This window comes from Macaca nemestrina, chromosome 12, assembly GCF_043159975.1.
Source record: "Macaca nemestrina isolate mMacNem1 chromosome 12, mMacNem.hap1, whole genome shotgun sequence".
NCBI lineage: Eukaryota > Metazoa > Chordata > Mammalia > Primates > Cercopithecidae > Macaca > Macaca nemestrina.
In genome coordinates this window covers 38,697,555-38,725,378 of record NC_092136.1, presented here as the reverse complement: position 1 = coordinate 38,725,378, position 27,824 = coordinate 38,697,555, and the positions used below count along the sequence as shown (strand labels likewise).

Here is a 27,824-nt window from a genome sequence, read left to right as displayed (position 1 = left end):
AAGCATTGTTCTCCTTCCACCAGTTTCTAAGCATGTGTGTGTTGTGAGTTTGAACCTGTCTGTGGTTAGTTCTGTTACTATATCTTGGGTGCTATGTTAATCAGGGTTCTCTAGAGGAACAGAATTGATAGGATAGACGTGTATATGAAGGAAAGCTTATCAATGCATATTGACTCACAAGATCACAAGGTGAAGCCCCACAATAGGCCATCTGCAAGCTGAGGAGCAAGGGAGCCAGTCCAAGTCCCAAGACCTCAAAAGTAGGGAAGCCGACAGTGCAGCCTTCAGCCTGTGGCCAAAGGCCTGGGAGCCCCTGGCAGATCACTGGTGTAAGTCCAAGAGTCCAAAAGCTGAAGAACTTGGAGTCTGATGTTTGAGGGCAGGAAGCATCCAGCACAGGAGAAAGATCATGGCCGGAAGACTCAGCAAGTCTAATCCTTTCAACTTCTGCCTGCTTTATTCTAGCCATGCTGGCAGCTGATTAGATGGTGCCCACCCAGATTGAAGGTGGGTCTGCCTCTCCCAGTCCACTTACTCAAATGTTAGTCTCCTTTGGCAACACCCTCACAAACACACCCAGGTTCAATACTTTGCATCCTTCAATTCAGTCAAGTTGACACAATATTAACCATCACGAGTATGAACCTAAGAAGTGGGGCAATACCAAGAAGAGCAAAGTTGAGAAGTGAAGAGAAACAGATAACTAATGATAATAAATGTGAATATTTCTTCAGATGTGTGATCTGATGTCTACCTACTTCACTAGGATTTTTGTCCCTATACAGTTTTAATTAAGTTTGATCACTAGTAAACAATAGTCCTAACTAATTCAGCAGCTGTTAATATAAATTAAGCCTGAGGCATCACTGATTATTAAGCTTGGAAACTTAATCAAACTCAGGTTTGCATTGTCTTTTATGAGTACTTTTCTAGATCAAAGTTGCACATTTTCTCCTCCGCAAATTTTACTAGACCAAGCACAATGCAACTCTTACATGTTGGCTGTTAATCTGTCATTGACATATCTGAGTAGCTATTCAGATGCATGCCTGATCAGATTCATGCCTGATGAGATTGAGACATAAGATGGTGCATTTTGCATGAAGAGTGCAGAGACTGGGAAAAAGTAACAGCCAGTGTAAAACAGGTACCAAAACGTGACTGTAAGCCCATAAGTAAAAAATTCTATTATTAGAAAAAAATATTTCTAGAGAACCTAAAACTAAAAGAACTTTCCCACATGTTTGACTTTGTTTCATCCTCACAATTCACAAAGTAGTTATTTTACCCAGCTTGCTAAAATTTGTAGAGATGAGGAAGCTGAGGCAAAGAAAAGAGCAACCTGCCTATCAATACAATGGCAAAGAATACAGCATAGGTATGAACCCAGAGAGTCTAGAGCCATAGACCTGTTCCACTAACCACTGCTTTAGTGGTCCTCAAAGTGCTGTCTCCTGAGTGCTCTGGAGATCTTTCCATGAGATCCATCAGGCCAACATTGTTTTCCTATAACACTAAGGCATGATTTGCCTTTTTCATAGCAGCATTTATGCTCATGAGGCAAAATATTTGTGGATAAACTGCTGGTGCCATTGCAAAGATGAATGCAGTGGCATTGAACTGTACTGGTAGTCATTGTGCTCTTCACACACTCAGAAAACAATAAAACTCTTAATGCCAAGGATATTAATGTTATACTTGATAAAGCAGTAAAATTATTCATCACATTAACATTTCAATACTTGCATATATGTCTTTTCAGTATTCTGTGTATGATGAAATGAAAAGTACACATAAGCCTTTTATTTTGCTGGTAAATTATGATAGTTGTCTAAAGGAAAAGCACTGGTGTGTTTATTTGAATTGAGAGATGAACTAGCCACTAGTTTTTTTTGTTTGTTTGTTTTGTTTTTTTGAGAAAAGATCTCACTCTGTCACCTAAGGTGGAGTGCAATGGCGTGATGTCAGCTCACTGCAACCTCCGCCTCCTGGATTCAAACAATTCTCGTGCCTCAGCTTCCCAAGCAGCTGAGATTAGAGGTGCACACCACCGTGCCCAACTAATTTTTGTATGTTTTGGTAGAGATGGAGTTTCACCATGTTGGCCTGATCTTAAGTGATCCACCTACCTCAGCCTCCCACAGTACTAGGATTACAGGCGTGAGCCACCATGCCCAGCATTTTTTTTTTTTAATACAGCATCATTTTTATTACAAAGAATGAGAGACAAATTAAGGTCACTCACACTTGCATATTTTGTAGATAATTTCTCAAAAATGAATAAAGTGAGCCTGTCACTACAAAGTCAAACAGATATCAATATTTATTACCGTTCATAAAATTTGAGCTTTTAAGCAAAATCTAGAATTTTTGAAAACTTATATTTAGCACTGTGCACTTAATAGCTTCCTAATAAAGACTCTTCTCAGCCAGGCATGGTGGATCATGCCTATAATCCCAGCAGTTGTGGGAGGCTGAGGTGGGTGGATCACTTGAGGTCAGGTGTTTGAGACCAGCCTGGCCAACATAATGAAACCCTGTCTCTACTAAAAATACTAAAAATACAAAAATTAGCCAGGTGTGGTGGCACACATCTATAGTCCCAGCTACTTGGCAGGCTGAGGCAATAGAATTGCTTGAACTCGGGAGGTGGAGGTTGCAGTGAACCAAGGTTATGCCACTGCACTCCAGTCGGGGCAACAGAGCAAGAATCTGTCTCAAAACAAAACAAAAAATAGACTCTTCTCATGGTATCAATGATTATATTAAAAATGGAAAAGTGTCAGCATTTGAAAGATATGCATAATTCAGTTAACCAATGTTTTTTAAATGATCAATCCATATTACAAAATTGCTCACAAGTAAATGATTCTTTCAAAGTGCTAAACCATGGGTTATAATGTAAGTGTGAGAAGTTCATAATTATGGTTTCAGAGTCCATTTTGCAATTAACATTTAAGAAATTACTACTTGTCAAAATTTTCAGTACAGTATTAAAAGGAATATATGCAGTATTTTGACTTTTCTTAATGTTCAACAAAAAGTATCACAACAAATTGAATTCAGAAGCATATATAATAAGTGATTTAAAGAGATTTATAAAAAGTAAGATTTATAAAAAGTAAAATTTATAAAAAGTAAGATTTATAAAAAGTAAGACAATGGCACTCATCACACTATTTTTGTATGTTTTGAAAAACAGTTATTTTATTTAAAAAGTTATTTTAACACGTAATAATTTATTAATATTTTAAAATTATTTGATGAACATATTTTTAAAATTTCTCATTTTTTATTATTGAATAGTAAATGTCAATAGATAAAAATTACATAAATACTAGCTTTTTGGGCTCCTTAATAACTTTTAAGAGTATAAAGAGATGCGGAGACCAAAAATGTTTGAGAATCATGGCAATATTCTGCTTCTCAAACATAAAACAAATGTAGTTATGGTTCTTCCTTCAAGTAACTTGCCTTTTAGAGGAAAGGGGAAACTAAAAAATAAGTAAACAAAATAGGTATAGTTGGAGAAAAAAGGTTTGAAATAAATGACCCCAGGACTGTGATGATAATAATTAGAGGGAGAATAGGAAGTGGGCTACTTTTTCACTGGACTGTTCAGAGAAGGCCTCCTTAGGGAGGTGACAGTTAAGCTGAGATGAGAAGAATGAGAAGGTGTCAGCAATGCAGCAAGCTAAGGGAACAGTCACAGGGGATAGCAATGTAAAGAGGGTGAGGCAGTGTAAAAAGCTTGCACTAGATTCCAGAATTGTATCAACCCCAAGCCCATGTTGCACTCTCCTTCTCACAAACGACAACAGATTTCTCTTAGGCCAGTCATGCTCTGGCCCTTGGAATAATCCACCCGGAAAACAGAATGGAGATTGTTTTGAATCTTCCTGAGTGATGGCTTTACATTCAGTTAGTTGGCAGGTTAATCCAGAGTTTGCAAACAGCCTTCCGTTGCTCTAAGGAGTAGAACTCTCAAGAGCAATGCTTGTCAGCAGTGCCAGGAAACTGCTGTTGCAAGAGGTAGGAAAAAGAGTGGAATTTAATTTTACTGAGAGAGGATTTAAAGGGGACCTATAAATTATGTAGCTAGTTTTCTATATCTTGGCCCCAGTCTGGAATTTTTCAAAGTAAATTATTTGAGCCAATTTCACTGTGGTTGCAAATATTACATCGTGCGCCGTGGTCTCCGAAGCATGTGCCTTTTGCTGAGCTAGCATTCTGTAAAACTGCTGTGAGCTACTGAAGACAGTGGTAGTTCTCACTGAAAGGGTTCTCTCATTCTCCACTCCCCAAGATGCTCATGAAGGGTCCAGAGGCAAAAAATGAAATGATATCTGTGTAGGAAATGAGGAAAACTATAAGCATTATTTCACAAAATTATGGAATTTCTTTTTATTTCCAAAAGTCAGATGGTAATACCTACATCACCTCCCATCTGGGGTGAGCCTTTACAAAGAAGTAGCTGGGCAGACTTTAAAGGAGTACATGAATCAGTATCACAGTGCAGACGTTCATGTGGAAGCACTAGTTCAGATGCAGAGGGAGAGCATGAAGGAGAAGCTACATGCTGGGTCTGCATGATACAAAACAGCTGGGTGACTAAGATAATTCAGCAACCCACGATTTGATTCATAAGTCACATCTCTGATTTATAGCCTTGCAGTCAAAAGAGCCTGTGTTCATGACTGGGTATTGTAGGGGGAACCATAGATACTTTCCCTGCGCGTAGATGATGAGGCAGTTTATCTCAGGCTTCCCTTTCATTCTTCTCTATTGGGAAACCATTCTTTTTTCATTCTTCTCTACATTACCCTTTCCTGCACAAAAGGAAATTTACTCTCAGAGTTTTAGTTATTGCCCTGTGCCGCTGACTCAAATATTTATGTCCAATCCTGGCCTTCCTGGAAGTTAATACTCTTCATATTTGTCTGTTGGATATTTCGCCATATAGCCACATATCCAAAATCCAACCACACATTTAAAATCAGTTCCTTGACCCTACTCTCACTATTGATGTCATCTCCTGTCTTCTCATTTTTGCACCTGGCTGCTTTTCTTTTCCAGTTTTGGGAGTCAAAATTGGGAAGTTATTATTGGTTTGTATGCTTCATTGCTTACCTGAAACCCACCAGTACCACACGTAAGCCTTGAACCAGGAGTGCCTAGAGATTGTATGCTTAAACTGAAGCATGCTAAGAGTATACTGAAGTAGTAACCTCGATCCCATTGGGCTTGATTCTCTGTCCTAGGACAGTAAAGTTGTAAGAGAGTAAAACCAAGACGAGATTCCTTAGATGAAATCACCTTAATGGAAGCAACCTAAGGAGGAGAAAATTTATGAATTTCAATTTGCTGAACTTCCTGAAATAGTCCTGGGATTTGTTTTGTCTTTGGAATAGTTCTTCAACTCTTCTTCCAGTTCTGCGATGATTTCTGCAATTAATTTCTCCTTTCAAAGAGGTTGAGTAAGGAAGGGTGAGGGAGCTGAAATTAACCTGAGGGTTTTTCTTTTATTTTTGTTTTTTGTTTTTCTTATTTGCAACCAGAAGAACCAAACTAATATACAGGACAACTTAAAAACCTGAGTTACATAAAAATCCTATGAATTTATTAGATAAAACAGATAAGTGGCGCTGCTCTAATTAAAGTGCGTGTGAGGGACTTCTGTAAGCTCAGTGCTCTCTCTCCGTCTCTTTCCTCCTCTCTGTCTTTCTCTCACACATACTCTCTCTCTCTTCCATACTCTCAAGTAACCTCCAAGGCATAAATCTTGGCACTCTGAAGTGTGCCATTGAAAAATAACTTTTCTGTATCCATTCACAAGTCATGTCAGCTGTTTTCTTTAAAATATCTTTCATTTTCCTTCCCAACCCATATGCTGTCCCCACCACTGCTAGAGTCTTAATTTGTATCATCTCACACATAACTTTTATTAATATATTCTAGCTGTTTTCTCTGTTTACCATCATTACCTACTTTAAGCCATCCTGTAGATATGATTATCCATAGCTATCTATTTATCTAAAACCTACAATGGCTTCCTCCTATTGCATCAACTCCAAGCCCCTGCATAAACTGAGTAACTGTTAGCTGAGACAATTCTGGTTTTAATTACATCCCCAAATGCATCATTCAGTGCAAGCAGTCGAGGATTCTTATAATACAAGCACAATCATCCCTGCTGCTATGTCTTTATTCAGGCCTTTTCTTTTTTTTTTTTTTTTTTTTTTTTTTTTGAGACGGAGTCTCGCTCTGTCGCCCAGGCTGGAGTGCAGTGGCCGGATCTCAGCTCACTGCAAGCTCCGCCTCCCGGGTTCCCGCCATTCTCCTGTCTCAGCCTCCTGAGTAGCTGGGACTACAGGCGCCCGCCACCTCGCCCGGCTAGTTTTTTGTATTTTTTAGTAGAGACGGGGTTTCACCGTGTTCGCCAGGATGGTCTCGATCTCCTGACCTAGTGATCCGCCCGTCTCGGCCTCCCAAAGTGCTGGGATTACAGGCTTGAGCCACCGCGCCCGGTATTCAGGACTTTTCTCCCTTAGAGAATGTAATCCCTTCCCTAGACCAATTGATTCTTTAATATCCAGGTCAAGTTCCACCCATTTTCTTCCCCATTCTAAAACGGCTTTTATAGTCTATTGCACACAATTTAGCATATTATAAGCAACTATCTCGTGCTGTTGCCTAATGCTGTTTGTTTGTTTGTTTTGAGACAGAGTCTTGCTCTGTTGCCCAGGCTGGAGTGCAGTGGCACAATCTTGGCTCACTGTAGCCTTCACCTCCACCTCCCAGGTTCCAGCGATTCTCTTGCCTCGGCCTCAAAAGTAGCTGAAACCACAGGCATGCACCACCACATCCGGCTATTTTCTGTTGTCGTTGTTGTTGTATTTTTGGTAGAGATGGGGTTTTGCCATGCTGGCCAGGCTGGTTTCAAACTCCAGGCCTCAAGTGATCTGCCTGCCTCAGCCTCCCAAAGTGCTGGGATTACAGGTATGAGCCACTGTGCCCAGCCTCTAGTGGTATCTTTCTTTGATAGCCTGTAAGACATACTAGATTAAGCTCCTACATTGTGTGCATCTTAGACCTTAGTTTCAAACAAGAAAAGTGTATTTACACATATCTGGGGCTGATGGTGATTGCCTACCCGGTTTGTATTTTTATAAAAAATCAAGGTTAATTCTAAAAAGAAAAAAGAAAAAAATCAATCTATGAAGGATAATTCTAAGGAAATCCATCTAGAAAAATAAGTCACATAAACTGTTACAAAGCCAGTCAGTTATAGAGAAATTAACGTCAGTGCAACAGTGGTAGAGCAACTCATATTATCCACCTATTCAATGCTTTTGTCCAGAAGCTAGTGCCAAAGTTTGAGTGGAAACAGTGGTGAAAAATAAAAGTGATTCAGCTAAAATTCTGATTGAGACCTTGAAAGCAATGTTTTATAGTCTGTAGAGGACAGGGGAATATAAAGCACAAACATAAGAAAGGAGGACGAGGATATTGTGAATGCATACAACGGGAGTTTCATAAACTTGATAAACTCACATCAGGAAAAAACGAGAAACCAATAAAACATCAGGGGTAAGAATATCAGAGCCTCCACGACAACCAGAAGATCATGACTCAATATGTCTGAGTAAAGTAAAAATGTCTAGTACCATACCATGGCAGTAGGAATTCCCCACATTCCCCACATTCCCCACATTCGCTGCATTTGCTGAAGGCAATGGTAACAATTCCTATGTTAGCTAAAAGGAATGAATTCACACGCACTGGAGTTACTCTATGGGGACCTCGTAAACTAGCTGGGAAGGGGCAAAACCTAAAGAGCACTCAAATTACCATGATTCTCAGAATTGTGCTTGTGAGAATAGGATTAGAGAAATTCAGCTCTGCCACTGTGTTGGTGAATTGATTTAATCCATGAGCCAAAAAGCCTGGAAACACAAAAGTGAGTTTTACCTAGAATCATTATATGCCCCAGTTGCAAAGAATAACACTAGTACATATGCACTTCCGAGAACTCTTAAAAGTGCCCCAGTAGGCTGGGCGCGGTGGCTCAAGCCTGTAATCCCAGCATTTTGGGAGGCCGAGACGGGCGGATCAGGAGGTCAGGAGATCGAGACCACCTTGGCTAACACGGTGAAAACCCGTCTCTACTAACAAAAAAAAAATACAAAAAACTAGCCGGGCGAGGTGGCAGGCGCCTGTAGTCCCAGCTACTCGGGAGGCTGAGGCAGGAGAATGGCGTAAACCCAGGAGGCGGAGCTTGCAGTGAGATCCGGCCACTGCAGTCCAGCCTGGGAGACAGAGCGAGACTCCGTCTCAAAAAAAAAAAAAGTGCCCAGTATGGAAAAAAATAGTCTATTTGCAGAGTTTTTCCATACTATACTTTTTATCTCTTGAGATAAGAGATATGCAACTCTGACGTCACTAAAGACCTCAAACTGACAGGGTTTGGAGGTGAGCTTCAACCTCAGCACTTTTGACTAACCAAAGTTTAGGATTAGAAGAGAGGGAAGAAAGAAAAAACCCATGGAGATTGATGCTAAATTTGTCTTGGGCTGATATAACATTCTTTTCAACCTCTAACTGGATGCAACATTCTTCAGAACTTCTTTTGCTTTTTTTTTTGTACTTTCAAAATAATTCTCTTGTTTTATTTTTCTCCTTCAAATAAGTAAGGTGAGGTGACATGGTTAGGGAACGATAAACAATCATGCTTACTCCTAGTTTCCCTAACAGAATCCCTTATATTGTCACAGCTAAAATGTGCTAATCTGTTTCACAAGTATTATGTCATTAGAGCTCCCCAATAATCTTGCAACGAAGAACTATTTATTTACCATTTTAAAGAGGGGAAACTGGGTTCAGGAATATCATGATTTCTCAAGTTGTTAGAGAGTAGCAGCATGGGAAATCTAAGGCAAGTCTTCACAATTTTAGTTCAGATTTCTTTCCACTATAGAAGACTGCCTTGAAAATTTCCCTAGTTTCCTAGTACTTTACCAGGGACCTCTATAAATTTAGCACAGGTTTCATCTTGTAATACACAATTCAGCACTGAGTTCTCAGGGCACTGCAGGCCTTGTAAGCGCTTAGAGAAAAGCACAAACATTACTTTTCTATTCTATGTTTCAATCATCTCTTAAATTACTTGACATATTCATGTCTAAATTCAAACAATTAAGACCTGCTCTGCATTTGTTCTATACATCTCAAGGTGTGGGATATCTCTCTCTTGATTAGATAGATAGATAGATAGATAGATAGATAGATAGATAGATCTGTATATATGCCACTAGTATGCTAGAGGTATGTATCCTTATTGGTGTCTGCCAGATAGTATGTAGTTTTTATGGGCCAGAGTTTGCTTTTGTTTTTGTTTTTAATGGCAAAATTGTATATATTTTTCATGTGCAACATGTTGTTTTGAAATACATATACATTGTGGAATGGCTAAATTGAGCTAGTTAACATATGCATTACATCATATAATTGTTTTGTTGTGAGAACAGTTTAAATATATTCTCTTAGCAACCAGCCAGAATTTTTGAACCATGTGAATAAGTAAGCATCTTTAAATGTGCAACAATTGGGAAGTAACCATACACAGTACGTTAAGGTAGGCATTGCCAGTATTTTACCAGGTATTTATTGATTTATATGAAGTGAATCCTCAACTACTATTAATGCTAATAGATGTTCCACATGTTTTAGGAGAAAAAAAGTATGTTTTTTAGGATAAGAGAAACATTAAGTTTCTAAGAGACTGGACTCCTGAGAAATTGTGATGGCAAAGAATAAAAGCAGAACACAGTTTCACAATTAAATAATTCTGGGCAAATGTCCTAGTAGGTTTCTTAGACAATTTTATTTCTTGGACAGCAGGTACAGAGAACTGAGTAACCCGTGCTCCTCACTTCATTGTACATCATACTCAATTATTCCAGCATGTTCCCTTCCTTATTTTATTCTATTTATTTTTATTCTCTCCTTCATCCCTCCCACCCCATTGGCATTTCGCTGCCACTGATTCTTTTAGGCTGAATTCACTATAAATTATTCAATATGTTCCTTGATATGTATATAATATGGTTTGGCTTTGTATCCCTACCCAAATCTCACCTTGACTTATAATAATCCCCACATGTCAAGGGCAGGAACAGGTGAAGGTAATTAAATCATGGGGGCAGTTTTCCTCATGCTGTTCTTGTGATAGTGAGTGAATTCTCACAAGATCCGATGGTTTTATAAGGATCTAGCATTTCTCCTGCTGGCACTCATTCCCTCTCCTGTTGCCCTGTGAAGAGGTGCCTTCCACCCTAATTGTAAGTTTCCTGAAGACTTCCCAGCCATGCAGGACTGTGAGTCAATTAAACTTCTTTCATTTATCTTTCCTTTAGAAATTACCCAGTCTTGGGCAGTTCTTTACAGCAGCATGAGAACAGACTAACACAGTAAATTGGTATCGAGGGAGTGGGGCACTGCTATAAAAATACCCAAAAATTTGGAAGGGACTTTGTAACTGGGTAACAAACTGAGGTTGGAACAGTTTGGAGGTCTCCAGCCTAGGTGACAGAGTGAGACTGTCTCAAAAGCAAAAGAAAAAAAAAAAAGAAAGAAAATGAAAAACAAAAAGATTTCATGATTGCCCTATAGGATTTTGGACTTTCATGGATTCTGTAGCCTCTTTGTTTTGACCAATTTCTCCCATTTGAAACAGGTGTATTTACTCAATGTCTGCACCCCTATTGTGTCTAGGAAGTAACTAATTTGCTTGTGATTTTACAGGCTCATAGATGGTAGGGACTTGCCTTGTCTCCAATGAGACTTTGGATTTGGACGTTTGGGTTAATGCTGGAATTGCTTAAGACTTTGGGGAGCTGTTGGAAGGGCATGATTGTGTTTTGAAATGTGAGGACATGAGCTTTGGGAGGGTCCAGGGGTGGACTGATGTGGTTTGGCTCTATGTTCCCACCCAAATCTCACCTTGAATTGTAAGAATCCCCACATGTCAAGGATGGAACCAGGTGGATGTAATCGAATCATGGGGACAGTTCCTTCATGCTGCTTTTGTAATAGTGAGTGAATTCTCACAAGATATGATGGTTTTACAATTGTCTAGCATTTCCCTGGCTGCAGCTCATTCTCTCTTCTGTTGTCCTGTGAAAAAGTGCCTTCTGCCATGATTGTAGGTTTTCTGAGGCCTCCCCAGCCATGCAGAACTGTGAGTCAATTAAACCACTGTTCTTTATAAACTACCCAGACTCAGGCAGTTCTTAGTAGCGCGTGAGAACAGACTAATACATTATATATCCCTGAAAGAAACTTTCTTGCTCCAATTTTTACTTTTTAAAAAATTCAGCATGTTTCTCCCTCCCTCCCTCCCTCCCTCCCTCCCTCCCTTCCTTCCTTCCTTCCTTCCTTCCTTCCTTCCTTCCTTCCTTCCTTCCTTCCTTCCCTCCCTCCTTCCTTCCTTCCCTCCCTCCCTCCTTTCTTTCCTTTCCTTTTCCTTCCTTCCTTCCTTCCTTCCTTCCTTCCTTCCTTCCTTCCTTCTTCCTTCCTTCCTTCCTTCCTTCCTTCCTTCCTTCCTTCCTTCCTTTCTTTCTTTCTTTCTTTTCTTTCTTTTTTTCTCTTTCTTTCTGTCTGTCTTTCTCTTTCTTTCCTTGTTTCTTTCTTTCTTTTCTTCTTTCTTTCTTTCTTTCTTTCTTTTTTATTTATCTCTGTCTGTCTCTTTTTCTTTCTTTTATTTTACTTTCTTTCTGTCTTTACAGTCTCGTGCTGTTGCCCAGGCTAGAATGCAGTGGTATGGTCATAGCTAACTGCAGCCTCAAGCTCCAGGGAGGCTACAGGGATCCTTCCACGTCAGCGTTGTAAATAGCTAGGACTGTGGGGATGCACCACCATGCCTGGCTAATTTTTTTTTTTTTTTAAAGATGAGATCTGTGTTACCCAGGCTGGTTTAAAATTGCTGGTCTCAAGGAATCCTGATGTGGCCTCCCAAAACTGAGATTACAGGCACGAGCCACCATACTTGGTCCTTTATTCCTTAAATCTATCCATTTTGCTGTTAGCAATCTAATTTCTACTGGAAACTTCTGTATAATATTTTATCACTGCAAATTCACCCACTGCATTTTGTTCATCTGTATCTTCTGTGATGGACGTCCAACTTCCCTCAATTTGCTATTTCCTTAAACAATGATGTACTGAAATTTCTCATACCTACACTTTCATGGAATTGTGGGAAAGTTTCCCTGGCATATACATATAAGAGTAGGGTTATTTGTTTGTGAGAGATACCATAACTTATCTCATCCAATCTTTCCAAGTTACTCTCCAGAAAGGCTGTAACTAGTTAAACATTTACTTAGCAGTGCATAAGCGTTCCTCACAATTTTAGGAACACTTGGCATAATCCAATTTTATATTGTTGTTAACCTGCTGAGTATAAAGTTATTTTAATTTATACTATTCAGATTATTATAAATTTGAATATCTCATCATAAATATCATGATTTTTATTTCCTTTTTTGATTTATTTATATCATTTTCCTAGTTGATTTTGTACTGTATTCAAACATTTTTCTCTTATCAGTTATCACTGATCTGCTAACTTTGCCTGTAACATCCTCTCTTGAAGAGAAGTCTAAACTTTGATTAAGAGAAGTCTAAACTTTGATAAGTCACATCAATCTATTTTCCTCCTTAAGGTTTGTGCTTTTGTGTTATTTAAAAAATACTTTCTCACTTGAAGTTTGAAGAGACATTTTCCTATTGGTTTTGACTTTTTAATTTATTTTTTATATTTAAGTTTCAGATTACTTATGGTTTATATTTGTATAAGGTAGAAATCTAACTTTATTTTTCTCCATATAGTAAGTCTTTTTCTCAGCAATATGAATTAAACATTTACTCTTTTCCCAGTGATTTTTATGCCTCCTGTATCACTTAAAAATGTATGTATGCATATTGTGTCTATGTGTGTGATATTTGTTTCACTGCTTTCTGTTTTATTAATCTACTTGCCTCTAAACAGATTAGCACTACACTTTTTATTAATATAGGTTTATAGGTTGTGTTAGTATCTGGTTAGTCTTGAACTTCTATTTTATTATTTCTTAATTAGCCTTTGCTATTCGCGAAACTTTGTCTCTCATATACATTTTAGAATCAGTTTTCAAATCTGCCTTCAAAGGTCTGCTATATTTTGAGAAGAATTGCTTTGAATTTTTAAATTCTTCTGGAAAAAATTAACATCTTTACAATGTTACATAATTTAATTGACAAAGATGGTATTGTTTTCCCTTTGTTCTGATATTTCTTTTTATAACTTTAATAAATCTTTAAATTGTTTCTATACAGTCATTTTGCATTTTTAATAAGGTAAATCCTAGAGAGCTTATACATTTTAATGTTCTTATTAAAAGCATATTTTTATTTTCTGTATATCTTTAATAAAGAAATTTGGCTGATTTTCTTAAAATTTATTTTCTCTTCAGCAGCCTTGTTAAATTTTCATTTTAATTCTGACAATTTTCCAACTAATTTGTTGAGTTTATAAGCAAATGAATAATCATAGCTTACTTTTCTCTCCCAAGATATATACCATCTCATTATCATTTTTCCTCTTGGATTGTGTTACCTAGGATATCCAATACTCTGTTGACTAGGGGTTTAAATAGTTGCTAAATTTATTTCGTTTCTGACTTTATTAAAGACAATGTGTTTGATGATTTTCTATTAAGAAGTGTGGTTATTATATTTTTGGTTTTTAACTAAATCATATAAAATTCCTACTTTTTAAATTTTTTAAAATCACAAATGAAAGATAATTTTTATGTGGCTTCTTTTTCTAAATGTTTTAAGAATTTTAAAAAATCATAAATAATTAAATTGTAATATAATATATTGTTACATGATTTTTTCTTTGTACTATTAAGATGATTAATGGTATTTGCAAGTTTCTCTAATGTTAAAATGTCCTTCTTTTTCTGGAATTAATTCTCCTTGATAATAATATTATACTCATTTTTAATATACTATTGAATTAGGTTAGCCAAGATTTTTGTCTGGTTATTCAATATACATTCATTAGTGTAATCAGACTATATATTCTTTTTTAAATGGTCTTTATCAACTTTTAGAATCAAGTTTCCAGTATGGTTACAAAATGATGTAAGCATTTTTTGTTTCTATTTTTCCAGCAGTTTCTATAAGAATGATTATCTGTCTCTTGAGAGTTAAGTAGAACTCATCTTTAAAGGCACTTACTCCTGAGCATTTTGGGAAGGGTGATGGAAAGGGGTTGTTGGAGATCAATATTTCCATTTATTTAATTAATTGTTAAAATAGTCGTTTTCTATTTTTTGTTCCAGTTTTGCTATTTTATGTTTTACCAGATATCTACCAATTTTATCAAAGTGTTTAGTGGGCCATATTTCTCTATTATACATGTTAAGAGCCAGCAATTTATTTTCTTTCTGTAATAACAACTCCCTCAGAATAACACTCCCACTTTCTTCATCTGTATTACCCTGGAAGTTTCAACTGGAAAAGACAGATGTTGTCATACTCTTATAAATTTTATTCTGAAATTACTTGTAAAAACCCTATAAAACCTGTGCCTTATTTGAACCATCTGCATATTTAAAAACCTTTTCAGGTGTGCCAATATCCTAGGAGTTTCAAAACAAACTAATATGACTATTAATATACAACTGGCATAAATCTATAATTTAAGGTTGATTATTCATACAAAAATGAAGTTTAGACTTGGCAGGGATTGTGGCTTTGTCTATCTGCTCAATAAAGCACTGTATGTAGTTGTAAATCATTTCTCCTGCATACCTTCAATGCAAATGTGTATCTTGGACAGACTCTTTTTAAGGTGCATATATCCACATTGCATGGTATTGTTAGGGAAGACTCTGAGTTTTCTTTTAGTCTTACTAGGAACAGTGGATAATATTTTTAAAACAACCAACTATCTTACCAGCTGAAAATGAGACTTTTATATAAGCCGTGCCATGAATTTGAAAACACACTTGTTTTAAGGAAATATCTCAAAATAAATGGTTCCATGCTTTTCTTGAAAACAAGTATACTAGCTGATAAGGCACTAAATATCAAGTAAAATAGAGAATGATAGAGTTTATGTCATTTGGATTAAACTAACCCTTTATGTTTTAACCTTGGGTAAATCACTGAATAAGTATAAGCCTCAGATATTTGTCATCTTTAAAATAATAAAAATTGCAATAACATTGCAGTTCTGAAAATCTGGCATATTTGAAGATGTTATATATTCATCTATATGTCAAGTATTAATGAATAGCTATTATATATCAGATACGATTCATGAAGCTGGGGATGTAGCAGTGAACAAAGCAGACAAACCTTTTGTCATCATGGAACTTACAAACTAGTGGCTAGTGTGTGATAAAAATATTAACATCAATAGATAATATAGTGGTGTAGAGAAAATAAAACAGAGTAAGGGTATAAATACTGAAGAAGTGCAATATATTAGCTAAGGTGCACAGGAAAGATCTTTCTCAGGAGGTTATATTCCAAAAGTAATTTCATAAGATTGAGAGGAATAAACACTTCAGAGATGTTTGAGAAAAGAGTTTAATGCCATAGGAAATAGCAGCTACAAAGGCTATGGAGGTAGAAGTAAGTTTAGCAGATTCGAGAAACAACTAGCCTATTTGACAGAAAAACTAAATATGGCAAAAAGTGGAAAAGACTTTGGTTGAGGGAGCAGGGTCTGGAAGGAATTAGCCATAGTGAACACCTTGGATTTGTCCTGAGCATGATGGGAAGCCACTAGAAGATCTGAAGAGAAGAGTTAAAGTAATCTGATTTACATTTTTAGAAGATCACTTCACTCTATGAGAAAAGGCTCTAGGTAAGACAAGACTAGAAATTGTGAAACTAGGAGGTGATTGCCAAAGTCTAGGCAGAAAGAAGATGGCATCTTGAACTAAGGAGGTTGTGGTGATGGTAGGGAAGAATGCTAAGATTCAAAATATAGTTAGACTGTAAAGTCACAGGAATTACTAATAAATAGGAAGAGGTATCTGAGAGAAAGGGTGGGAATAAGGACAACTCCTGTATTTCTAATCCATGCTATAGGTAGGACCATTTACTGTGAAGGGAATGATTAAGGGAGGAGACAATGGGAGATAAAAATTAATAATTCTTTTTTGGTTGTATTGCTTTATCTTTCCAGTTTTTCTAACATGAACATTCATATTTTCCCAAGGAGAACCTTAGTTTTAGTGAGCACCTACCATGTGCCAAGCATTTGAGTGGACATTTCACATAGTATGTCATAATTTAGTTTTTGGTATCTGAAGATTGTGATGCCTGTTTTCCATTCCAGTGGAGATGCTAAGAAGGCAGTTAATACAGCATTCAGGAGCTCAGTGGAATCCCGGGATCTGGACACAGGAATTTGGAAGTTATCGGACACAGATGGTTTTTAAAATCATGAGACTGGACAAGGTCATCCAGGGAGTAAATATGATTGGTAGAATAAGCATCCATAGTTTGAGCACTGTAACATTAATAGTAAAAACCGGTAGAGGGATCAGCAAAGGAGAAGGAGAAGGAGAGTCCGTTGAGAGTAGGAGGAAGCCAAAAGATAGTGGTATTCCAGAAACCAAAATAGAACAATGCTTCAAGGGAGAACTAATGCATTTGTCACCGTGAAGGTCTTTTGTGACAACACCAAGTGGAATTTAAGTAGAGCAGTGGGAGAAAAATCTGTTAGAATGAATTAATAAGAAAATGGGAGGAAAAGAAGTAGAAAGAGTGAGCATGGACAACTCTCTGAAGAAGTTCTGCTGTAAAACCGAGGAGGTTAATGGGACAGAAGAAGAGTGGGGGTGAATACAACGTGAGGTTTAGAAAGGTTTTTGTTTGCTTACTGGTTTTATTTTGAGAAGGAAAAAATAAATGCTGTTGGAGAGGGAATCATTATAGGACAAAATCCTTGAGCAAGTAAGAAGAAATGGTATCCAGGGCACTTGTAGCATGATTGGCTTTCAGTAGGAGCAGGAAGAGTTCATTTTAAGTAGCAGAAAGAAAGTGGAGCTATGGACACCAAGGAAGGTAGGATAATAGATGAGGTGGTGAGAAGACAAGGTAACAAGGGAATGTTGGAGTGTTAAAAAGAGAGTCAATGGTATAAAACAGGAGGGAGCTGCAAGATGAGGGTAGAGAAGAATAAGTTTTAAAATAGTCATTTTCAATTAGCCGAGCGTGGTGGTGGGCTAACCACCATGAGTCTCGCTCTGTCGCCCAGGCTGAGGCAGGAGAATGGCGTGAACCCGGGAGGCGGAGCTTGCAGTGAGCCAAGACCGTGCCACTGCACTCCAGCCTGGGCGACAGAGGGAGACTCCGTCTCAAAAAAAAAAAAAAAAAAAAAAAAAAAGTCATTCTCATAAAGTCAAAAAAGTAACCTAGTAGCTTAATATTCAGATTCCTGTGACCTACTCCTGAGTGAGACTGCAACAGTTATGGACCACACTTGGAGAAACTTTGAGTTAACAAGAATGAAAATGGGGCAATAGGAGACATCCTCCTGTAGGCAGGAGAAACATAAGACCCACAGATTCTAAGGAGTGTGGTCCTCTACAGGAAGTTGGGAAAAAAGGAATAGCCAGGTGTGGATTTCATTTCCAGGCAAGAAGGAAATCCAGGTACCAGCCACTAAATCAGATTATATGAGTGAGGAAGGATAAGTTATAGCACCAGACGTGGCATTAAGAGTATTTGAAAGATGGAGTCCAATGCAAAACAAGTACATAGTCCAAATAAGCGTCAATTCAAAAGTCCAGAGTCATAAAAGTCAAATAGGAGGCAATGTGGAGACAGCAAGATGGAGAGCATAGCTCAAGAGGAAAGAAAGAACTCGAATGTAGCCAATGAAAACTCTTTACAGCATCTTTCCAAAATGTCTGAGATTAGAAGGAAAGTGTGAGATTGCCACATCTGGTCATCAGTGGCTTCTAAACAGAAACTGTTTTAAGCCTCATATATGTGTGAATTGTGCCACCAGACCTGTGCACAATTTGCCCAAACAGAGGTGGCATCACAGGGTGACTTCTAGAATCAGAGATCCAAGGATACTCCTCTAAAATAGGGGCTGCGATCTTTGCCATTAGCTGAAGGGATACCTGAGGATATTCTCCCTTCTTTTCCTAAACTAAACCTAAATGTCTGCTTTTAAAAGTAAAATATATTCGTAAATAATGGATGCCAGCCAGTTCGCAATGTGTTTTACATGAGTTCCTACTTAAAAGACAATAAACTTATGATGTTGATTCAAGGAATATGCTACAAGACACTGATATATAGACTAGATAAACCCAATAATAAATAAAAATTTTATTCTAATCATTGACACATGACCTGATAGAAAACTATAAATTCAACTTAAACCCAAGTAAGAGAAGAAGCATAACCAAATGTGAACTGTTGAATAATGATATGCTTTAGGAAATACACAAAATGAAAATAAATGTAAACATAAAAATCAGTCTTGGTTATGGAAACTCTGTAGTTTTCTAGGGTCTTGAACTTACATTTGTTTTCAAGAGAAAACAAGGCATGAGCCACCGTGCCCAGCCTAATAATCTTATTTTCTAACAGATATTAATATGTTTATAGTCACAACAGAGCTAGCACTTTGAAAACCAGTAAATATAGGCTGTATGTTTATCATGTATCTGGGGTATCTTTTAGCTGGATCATTCCACAACACCCCGATGTCAAGCATCACGTCTTCTATGAACTTTGTAAGCACACTGGTTCTAGTCCTCATAGAACTGATTATAGTACTTGTAGTCAAAGTCTAACCCTTCCAGACTGAAATTCTGTATGTGTAAGGCCAATGGAGAAGATTTTGATCCTGAGAGGTAAAAACAAGAAATAAACTTCAGAGATTGCAGCATATAATAGAAAGCAGCTGCCACATGAGGGTCTGTTTTGACTCACTGTGTAGTCCACATATGCACTGAGTTTCTCAGGTCCTGGTTTTTCACTTCCAGGCATGCTTTGTCTCCCTCCTGGGTTGCTTAGCAAAGACCCAAGACAGCCTCTTTTCCTTAATGCAAATATTATTCACTCATGTCCTGTCTAATCAGAAGAGAAGTTACTCAGACCCTAAGAAAAACATTAAAATATGAAACCTTTAGTGGTCCATGAGGCCAAGAAAGGAGCCCAGGCTTGAGGGGGAGAAGAGCTCTAAGATTAGGTGTTTAGCCTCAGTCTGCTGGAAAGGGGATAGAAATACGACCCAAAGACAGAACATTTATCACATTGATATTGTGGAGTGAGCAAGTATGCTGCTGTCTTGAAAAAGTCTTGGAGTGGTTATTTTGCAAGTAAATCCCACATCTGTGCATCATGATCTTACTCAGACTCACTGGCTACAACAACCAACCATATTGACCTTTTGTTGGCAGGCCAATAATAGATTCAGAATTCGAGTTGTTCATTTTTTGATAAGCATTTATTACCAGGCTCAGGTCCTATTCTCAAGTAACATATGGTTTTATAGGCACAATGAGATAAGAGTAAGATGAGATAAATACATAGATGCCTGGAAAGCAAACTCTAAGAGAGTGTGTAGGAGAAGGGCAGGCAGGGAAAGAGCTGCAGAAATGGTAGGTGATGGAGCAAAGGACTCTCCATGGCATGTAGAGGAATTTCTTTTGGAATAAAGGTGAAGGGGAGCCACTGAACTCCTGAAGTAGGAAAATAATATAATAAGACTTGTGTACTGGAGAGGTTACTCTTTTAGCAGGGTGATATATGGATTAGAAAGTGAAGACCAGGAAGAGATTTTAAGAAACAGTTTAAGCAGGAAATAAGAGAAAATTGGACTGAAACTGGAAGTATGTAGATAAGATAACAGATGAAGAAGAAGATGGCGTCAGAGTTGGAAAAGGATTTTCAGAAAATAAAAGATTATGGAGTGGTGGGATTGTGTGCCAAAGGAGAAGAGCCAATAGAAAGAAAAAAAGATGCTGAGGATCCAGGCAAGAGGTTGTAGATGGTCAATCAAGCAAGCCGAATACATAGGAGGTTCTAAGATCCAAATCATGGGCAAAAGCATATTTTTGTGAAAAAAAAGTATGAACTTCTGGCATTAGCTGGATGAAAGCAAGAATGCTTCTAAATGTAGCCATTTAGCACCTTTATGTCTTGGCTGTTTATTTTTGCTTTCACTCAACACATGGTTACTGACACTCTTCCCGACTTCCTAAATAAACTTTTGGAGTTTTTATGACATCACAATGTGAATGCCCTGTGAGAAGCCTGGGATTATTAAAGCTGTGCAAACAGCATTCCTAAAAAATTTCTTTACTATAAATTCAAAAGACAAGAGTTATGAATCCTCCATCTCTATGACTTGATTCATCAAAATATTTTCATTTCATGGTTACAAAATATTCAAAAATGTTTATTATCTGTATAATTTTATGTAGAAATTATTTAATCTAAATAAGGATCTTTTAAAACTGGCAGTGGTGTTCCTTTTTTCCCATTCAAAGTTCATACATAGTAGATTTTTCTGCATAATGCAATTTTAAAACTCTTGGTAGGTGACTGCAACATTTTTGAGACCATGTCATGAAATGAAATGCAGATGTGCAATTATTATATCCATAAATCAAGTTGTGAAATAAAAGGCATCCCTCTTCCTATTTTAAACATTCAAGCTGACTTTTCTTCACTCAAACAAACTTCTTATAGATTCAAGTCAAATGACAGAAAATAACTCTGGTATAGTTTGTTTTATCCAGCATGTTCTCGACTAGAGTTGTATTGCCCACCATTTGCACACATGAATAAGTAAAATGATAATTGATGTTTAGGGTCTGAATTAGTTTTCAATGCTTTTTAAAAAATTACCACACACTCAATTATTTAGAACACCCGTTTATTACCTCACAATTCCATGAGTCAGAAGTCCAGGCACGGCTTAGATCCACTTCCAAGCTCCCTCAGGTTGTTAGCAGAATTCATCTTCTCGTGGTTGTAGGACTGAGGTTCCTATTTTTTTTTTTTTCTGGCTGTTGACTGGAGGCTGCTCTCAACTGCTAGAACTGAAGTTTCTCACCACATTGCCCTTCCTATAGGCAGTTCACAACACACTTCCTCAAGAAGTGAGACAAATTGAAAAGCGTTTCCTATGTGTGTTAGCAAAACACACACACACACACACAGAGTGATAATCACAAGAGTGACATCCCAACATGCTTTCTCATATTTTATTTGCAAGAAGCAAGTCTCCCCATACAGGTTGTGAACATGGTGTCACTTTAAGTTCTGCCCATCACAGTCCCCAAGATACAAATAGTGTCTTGGCATGCAAAATAAAAATTTAATTATTTCATATACAATTTTAGTATCAAGCACATATTAGGCCATTATATTCTAGCAATTATACTATTCTGTAATATATGCATGAATATCTGTCTCACTTCTTGTAGTTAACCTTTCATAGATATAAACTCACAATTATCTGTTAAAGAAAACGAGTGAAGAAATAAGGGGAAGAAAAGGGAAGAAAAAAGAATATAACATAATTTCTATATTAAGATAAAAGAGAAAAATGATCAAAAGATAATTTATTTTGCTGGTCATTGAAATAAGTGGGGCCATAACTTACGGTAGGACAAACGTAACAGTAAAACTAGCACCGGTAAAGGGTATTTGAAACAACATGGCAAAGACAAAAATTCACCCATTTACTTATAACACAAATTTCTGCATAAATATCCGGGGCTTCTGTGAACTCTGAAGCCTTCAATCCCAAGAAGCACAAATGAAAAATTCTTGCCTAAGCTTGAGACATACTTTACAGAAGAAAAGTTAACCAGCTCATGTTTTTTTTTTTTTTTTTTTTTTTTTTTTTTTTTTTTTTTGAGACGGAGTCTCGCTCTGTCGCCCAGGCTGGAGTGCAGTGGCGTGATCTCGGCTCACTGCAAGCTCCGCCTCCTGGGTTTACGCCATTCTCCTGCCTCAGCCTCCTGAGTAGCTGGGACTACAGGCGCCCGCCACCGCGCCCGGCTAATTTTTTTGTATTTTTAGTAGAGACGGGGTTTCACCGTGGTCTCGATCTCCTGACCTTGTGATCCGCCCGCCTTGGCCTCCCAAAGTGCTGGGATTACAGGCGTGAGCCACCGCGCCCGGCACCAGGTCATGTTTATGTACATAACTGATGCTTAATTTTACAAATGTGTATGGTGTATTGCATTGTCTAGTGCTTCTCAAAAGCATTAAATGAAAACATTGGTATGATCTATGTGATTATTTTAGTTAGCAAACACTTTTAAAAATTTGAATAGCAATATATAGTTTTCTATATCTTTATATATATTTATTAAAATCTTTACAAAATAAGGTTAATCCACTGATTCCTTCATTTATGCATCCAACAATTGTTAGTTACTTGTTTGCTTATTTATTTCTAGTTGGTTCTCCTAATACAATGTGGGGCAGAAGCAAAAATCAGACATATTTGAGACTGGCATACCAAATAGGCTTCAGGAAAGCCATGAGAGAAAGGCAATGGAGTAAAGTACTAGCTTGGAGTCAGAAGTTTTGAAGTAGCCAGGCATCATTTTTATTCACTGCTAGGCTGGCGTTTTACTGTCTTAAGTACAGCTATCACCCTTTATATTATTTTTCTATACTCCTGACTACTGCTGATCTGTGCAGGTCTTTAAGAATTTATAGAACACCTTGAAGAAAAGTGGATTGATAACCCCGAAGAAGATAGTAGCTGGTGCAAAAGGGTGTTTTAAATGTACATTCTATCTCCACTTAAAAGAAATATATTTTCTCCACTTCAGAATGTCTTGATTTCCAGCTCCACTAAGTTACTAGTCATTTTTCACATCCAAGTTTCCTTATCTATAAAATGGCAATAATAATAATAGGATTGTTGTGTTTCTCGTGAATATGTAATAAAACAATTTCTATTTCCATCATTGTCATTATTAGCAGCAGTAGCAAAAGTCAACATCGTTAGCTAAAGGAAAATTCCTAAGAAGGCGTAGAAAATTGTCTGTCAACAAAGAAACATAGAAAAGACATGATAGAAATATTTAAAAGACGATTAATATTTGATCAATATTTTAAAGAACTGGAAAGGCAGTGTCTCAGTATCAGCTAGATCTCTGCTCTCGTTTGTTTGTTGGGTTTTCACACTCTACATGAATTAAAACAGTTTTAAAAAGTATCATCTCCAAAATGCTATTTTGTATTTCACTTAGAAATATATATTTTTTATCAGGAAAAAACCATCTTAACCAAATTCTGACCAAGTGGCATGTGTCAATGTAACAGGTCAATGATAGGCACCTGCCAGCCCATCTATTTTGAGACTAAGCAGCTTATATAGCTTCTGTATCTTGTTTCTAAAATGAATTAGACAGGTTTACTCTCTCCCCTTCGGCTAATTAGAGATAGAAAACCTTACACCTGTGATAAATAATACGGCCTCAAAAACAACACATCTGGAAAATGTATCTGGCATTCCATGGGAAATAAATCTGGAATTCTAGACTGCAAATCATGGGTGTTTTGAACGACTAGGTTGTAGAACAAAACAAATTATATTTAAAAAGAAGGTTTTGAAAATGGCCTTTTCCCCTGAGCACTTTTCCATGGGCTAATACTTCATGGTGTTTTATTTTCTCTAGACTCTGGAAAATTAAGAGAAGAAAAAAATAGGAAAACAAAATCTAGAGTTTAGACTTATTCATGTGCAAGACTTGGCAGCTATGTTTCTAATTACACAGGGGGAGGCCTTAAAAATGACCATTTCCAAGTACTTAGCTAATGCCACTGGAAACTACAAGAGTGTATTTTTTAAATCTATTTGATTAGTGGGTAATTTATTCTTTTCTCACAATAACAATAATGTTGCAATTATAAATGCACAATTAATTTATTCTAGACAACATAGTCATTTATACATATATGCATATATACATGTATACATGTATGTCAGGTTTCGCCCTCTTTACTTGTAGAGGAGAGAGCAAACCTTTCTAATTCTTTTTTGAAACAGGAAACAGAGGTGACATAAGCTGCTTAGTCTTCCTGTCTCCTCTCTCTCTCTTTATCTTAACTTTCTACGTGTCTATGTATGTATGTGTGTATGTATGTATCTTTCTATCTATACCTATCTATATCATCTATCATCTATCTATCTATGTACCTATCATCTATCTGTTTGAGAGAAATCAAAATCACCTAAAATGCCACCCTAGACATAACCTTTATATACATTTTTTACACCTCGATATGAACTCCCTACTTCTCCCTAATGTCCACACATATTTCTTGCTGAGATCATGATAAGTGTGATATTTTAAGAACAGCTTTTATACTTTACAGTGTATTATGGTCATCCTTGTATCAGTGAATACAGGCCTTCATTTTTAATGGCTGATAACTAACCAATATATTGGTATTCTAGAATTTATTCCAAAGTCCCCGATGGATAGCAGTATTGTAAATAAGGACTGCTGGGCTGTAATCTTTGTACATTTACATTTTCACACAAGTCTGATTCCTTTCTTATTATAAACTTCTAGGTGTAGAGTTGCTGTATTTAAGGGAATAGATATTTTTGTAAGTTTTCGTTACATAAACTGTTGCCAAATGACTCTCCAAAACAGTGCATAAAGTTACATCCTCATTTGCAATTTATGTTACAAGCTATTTTCCTATACACCTACTATTAATAACAATAGATTTTACTTTTTTCTGTTAAAAAAATGATGCTCAATCTGATAATTTTAAATTGGTATCTCAATATGAGTTAATTTCACATATTTCATTACCTGTTAGTTAAATATTTTTATTAGTGATTGATATTTCGTTTGACAGCTGCCTAGTTATGTCATTAATTGATTTTATTTTTGTTTGTTTGCATGACTCTTTTTCTTTTTCTTTTTGCTTCTTGTGGAGTCAGGGTCTCATTATGTTGCCCAAGCAGGTCTCAACTTCTGGGCTCAAGCAATCCTCCCACCTCGCCTCCCTAACTGCTGGTCTTTTTCTTATTTATTTTAAAGAGTTTATTGTAAGTTAAGGTTATTAATCCTTGTCTTTTTGAAGCTGCTACAAATATTTTTTCCAACTTTATATTGTTAATATAGTTTTGACATCTTTTTCTTCCATGTTTCTGTTACATGGAAATTATGCATTTTATTCTCTCAATTTCAATTTTAAAATACAATTTCTGCCTTTGTCATAAGCTTAGAAAAAGGCCTTTTTCAAGCCCCTAATAGTAATATATTTACATATATTTTATTTTCAATAAGATTTCAGTCTTCAAATTATCTGAGATTCATTTTACTATAAGTAGTGCTATAAGATTCTAGCTTTTATTTATTTGTTTCAAATAATTATCCAGTTGTCTGAATTTAATTGTTTGAAAAAAAACTTTCTTTTTTGGACATTCTCTTCTCTTCTATGGATCTACACATCTATTTTGGCATAATTCTGGCCTAATTGTTTATAATAAAATATGCTTTAATAGTCAACAGGATAAATCCTCAGGTAGTTTTTCTACTTTTACTCTGTGGTTTTCTCTACATTTATTATACTATATGCTCCTAACATGTTCAAAAGCTAATCTTCAATATTCTACCTAAGTGGCATTTATACCAAAATAGAGAATGAAAGGGAAAGAAAGAAAATATCCTCTACAAGGTTGAAAAACAATATTGCATGCAAAATCCTTAGCACAATGCCTGATCATAGTAAGTAGTCATCAGTACTTTTATTATAATTAAGAATTATAAATTTGCCAGAGCTTTGGATTGTTAAAGTTTAGTATAAATGTAATTTTAACAGTTCAATGTGCAGAAATAATCATCTACTCCACACCAAGTACTGGGGTAGGTTTTAAAGATACAAAGTTGATAACTCAAGAAAGTCCATTTCAGTCTAATAGAGGAAACAAGCTGGCAAGCAGGTAAGAGCCATTCTGTAGATGGTGGTGAGATACAGAATCCAGAGGCAGCATAGGGAACACAGTGATTCATTCTGATAAAGAAAAGGAGGCCTTACAGAAAAGGATGCCATCTGGGTAGATTTTCAGGTACAAATGTGAGTACAGCAGGCAGATTCAATGGTCAAAAAAGAGGAGTCCAGAAAAAGAAAAGCCTTGCTTCACCTTTCCAGATGAAATTAATTTTCTCTCTGTGATCCACCCAAAGCATTTTGTTCACATTCCCATACAATCACAGTTAATATTTACTGAGATCTTATGATGTGCCAGAAGTTGTTTAAACAGTTTGTAAAGATAAAATATTTAATTAAATCCTCCCAGCCATATGTCAGGTAGGCCCTATTATTAGTCCCATTTAATGGATGAGGAAACTGAAACACATCAAACCCAAGTAATTTGATCAAGCTGGTAAGTGACAGAATGCTCACCCAGCAGAATGGCTTCAGAGTTGAAACTGAGAACTATTATACATATTGTTTCTTAGCACATAGCAAATTTAATTTTTTTAGGAAACTCATTTACTATGCAAAACAAGCCTGAGAGTTATGTATCACCTATGTTCCTCTGTAATTTCTATTTACCTACAGTAATATATATGTGTGTCCACGTGCAAACTAATTCAGAATCTACATATTGCAGGTACCTCTCTTTATTGTCTCAACAACCAATGCAGCTTCAGTGACAATCTAATTTGAATATAAAGTCCCTTTCTCTGACCTGACTTTTAATTTCATATTGCAAACTAGAGCTATCTCCATGCATATAGCTCAGAGAATCTCATACTGATTTCCAACACTGAACTTGTTATCAGTCTCCCTAAATTTACTCATCTTTTTTCCCTTCGTTAGATAATGCCTCTATCATCTTCTGTGTTGCAAATGTTTATTCAGTATATACTATGAAGCATTACATTTGAAATTGTGGATAACTACAATTGTTCCCTTTAGTTAGCAGGAAAAAAAATCTATGTCAAAGTGGAAAGGGCATAGAACCATAACTCAAGAAGTCTAGATTAATTCCTGATGTCACTCCTTTACTAGTGGTGTGACTGCATGCATGGTACTTACTGAGCAAGTAGTTGAGAGAAAGAGATGGTATAACACCTGGCAAGGATAGAATAAAGAATGTAGAACAAAGAAGCAATGACCGTACAGTTGGTAAAACACCCTTTGTTTCTCCTTACTACATATGTGTCATCAAACCATGATTTTCTTTATAAAGTTACATCTTGGAGTCCATACATAATAATAATAGTAATAACAACACTTTAGTACACATTTATTATTGTCCAAGGAACTGTATATAGGACATCATCCTGTTTAATCTTACAACATCCTGGTGTGGTATATAACATTGTCCTCCATATGTGGGTAAGGACATTAAAGCTCACAGCAGAAAATGGGAGAAACAAGATTTGAAGTTGTTCTACCTGGCTTCAAAATACACGCTCTTTATCCTACATTTTGCTGGTTAACCTACTCCCCTACTCAGGTCCTAAGTGGAAGAGAGAGAGGAAAAATGCCATGTGTTTACCTCGAACTCTAGTAGCTGAGCCTAAGTGGTTCAGTTACAAAACCAGAGACCCACCATTTGTTGCTAATGCCTCTTTCCGTGGGAAGGCTTTCTTCCCCATGTCCAGTTTTCTCAATTACTGGATAATTTAGGATAAATGATCTCAAGTGTCTTGGGGAGTGGATCCAACCAGGTACCAGAACCAAATGGAAAAAAAAAAAAAAAAAAAGTCTCCTAGTCCTTTAATGGG

The 27,824-nt window shown here is 36.7% G+C and overlaps 2 long non-coding RNA genes across 10 annotated transcripts in view; one reads left to right on the top strand and one right to left on the bottom strand.

Annotated features, from left to right (window-relative positions):
• LOC105463290 (uncharacterized) overlaps nucleotides 1-27,824 on the top strand; it is a 226,903-nt gene that overhangs the window by 33,694 nt on the left and 165,385 nt on the right. The gene's annotated exons all lie outside the window — the stretch shown is intronic.
• Nucleotides 4,262-27,824, bottom strand: part of LOC105463294 (uncharacterized) — a 444,863-nt gene continuing 421,300 nt past the window's right edge. The window contains exon 7 of the long non-coding RNA XR_003013881.2: nucleotides 4,262-4,346. This is a non-coding gene — a long non-coding RNA (uncharacterized lncRNA). The remainder of the gene's footprint in view (nucleotides 4,347-27,824) is intronic.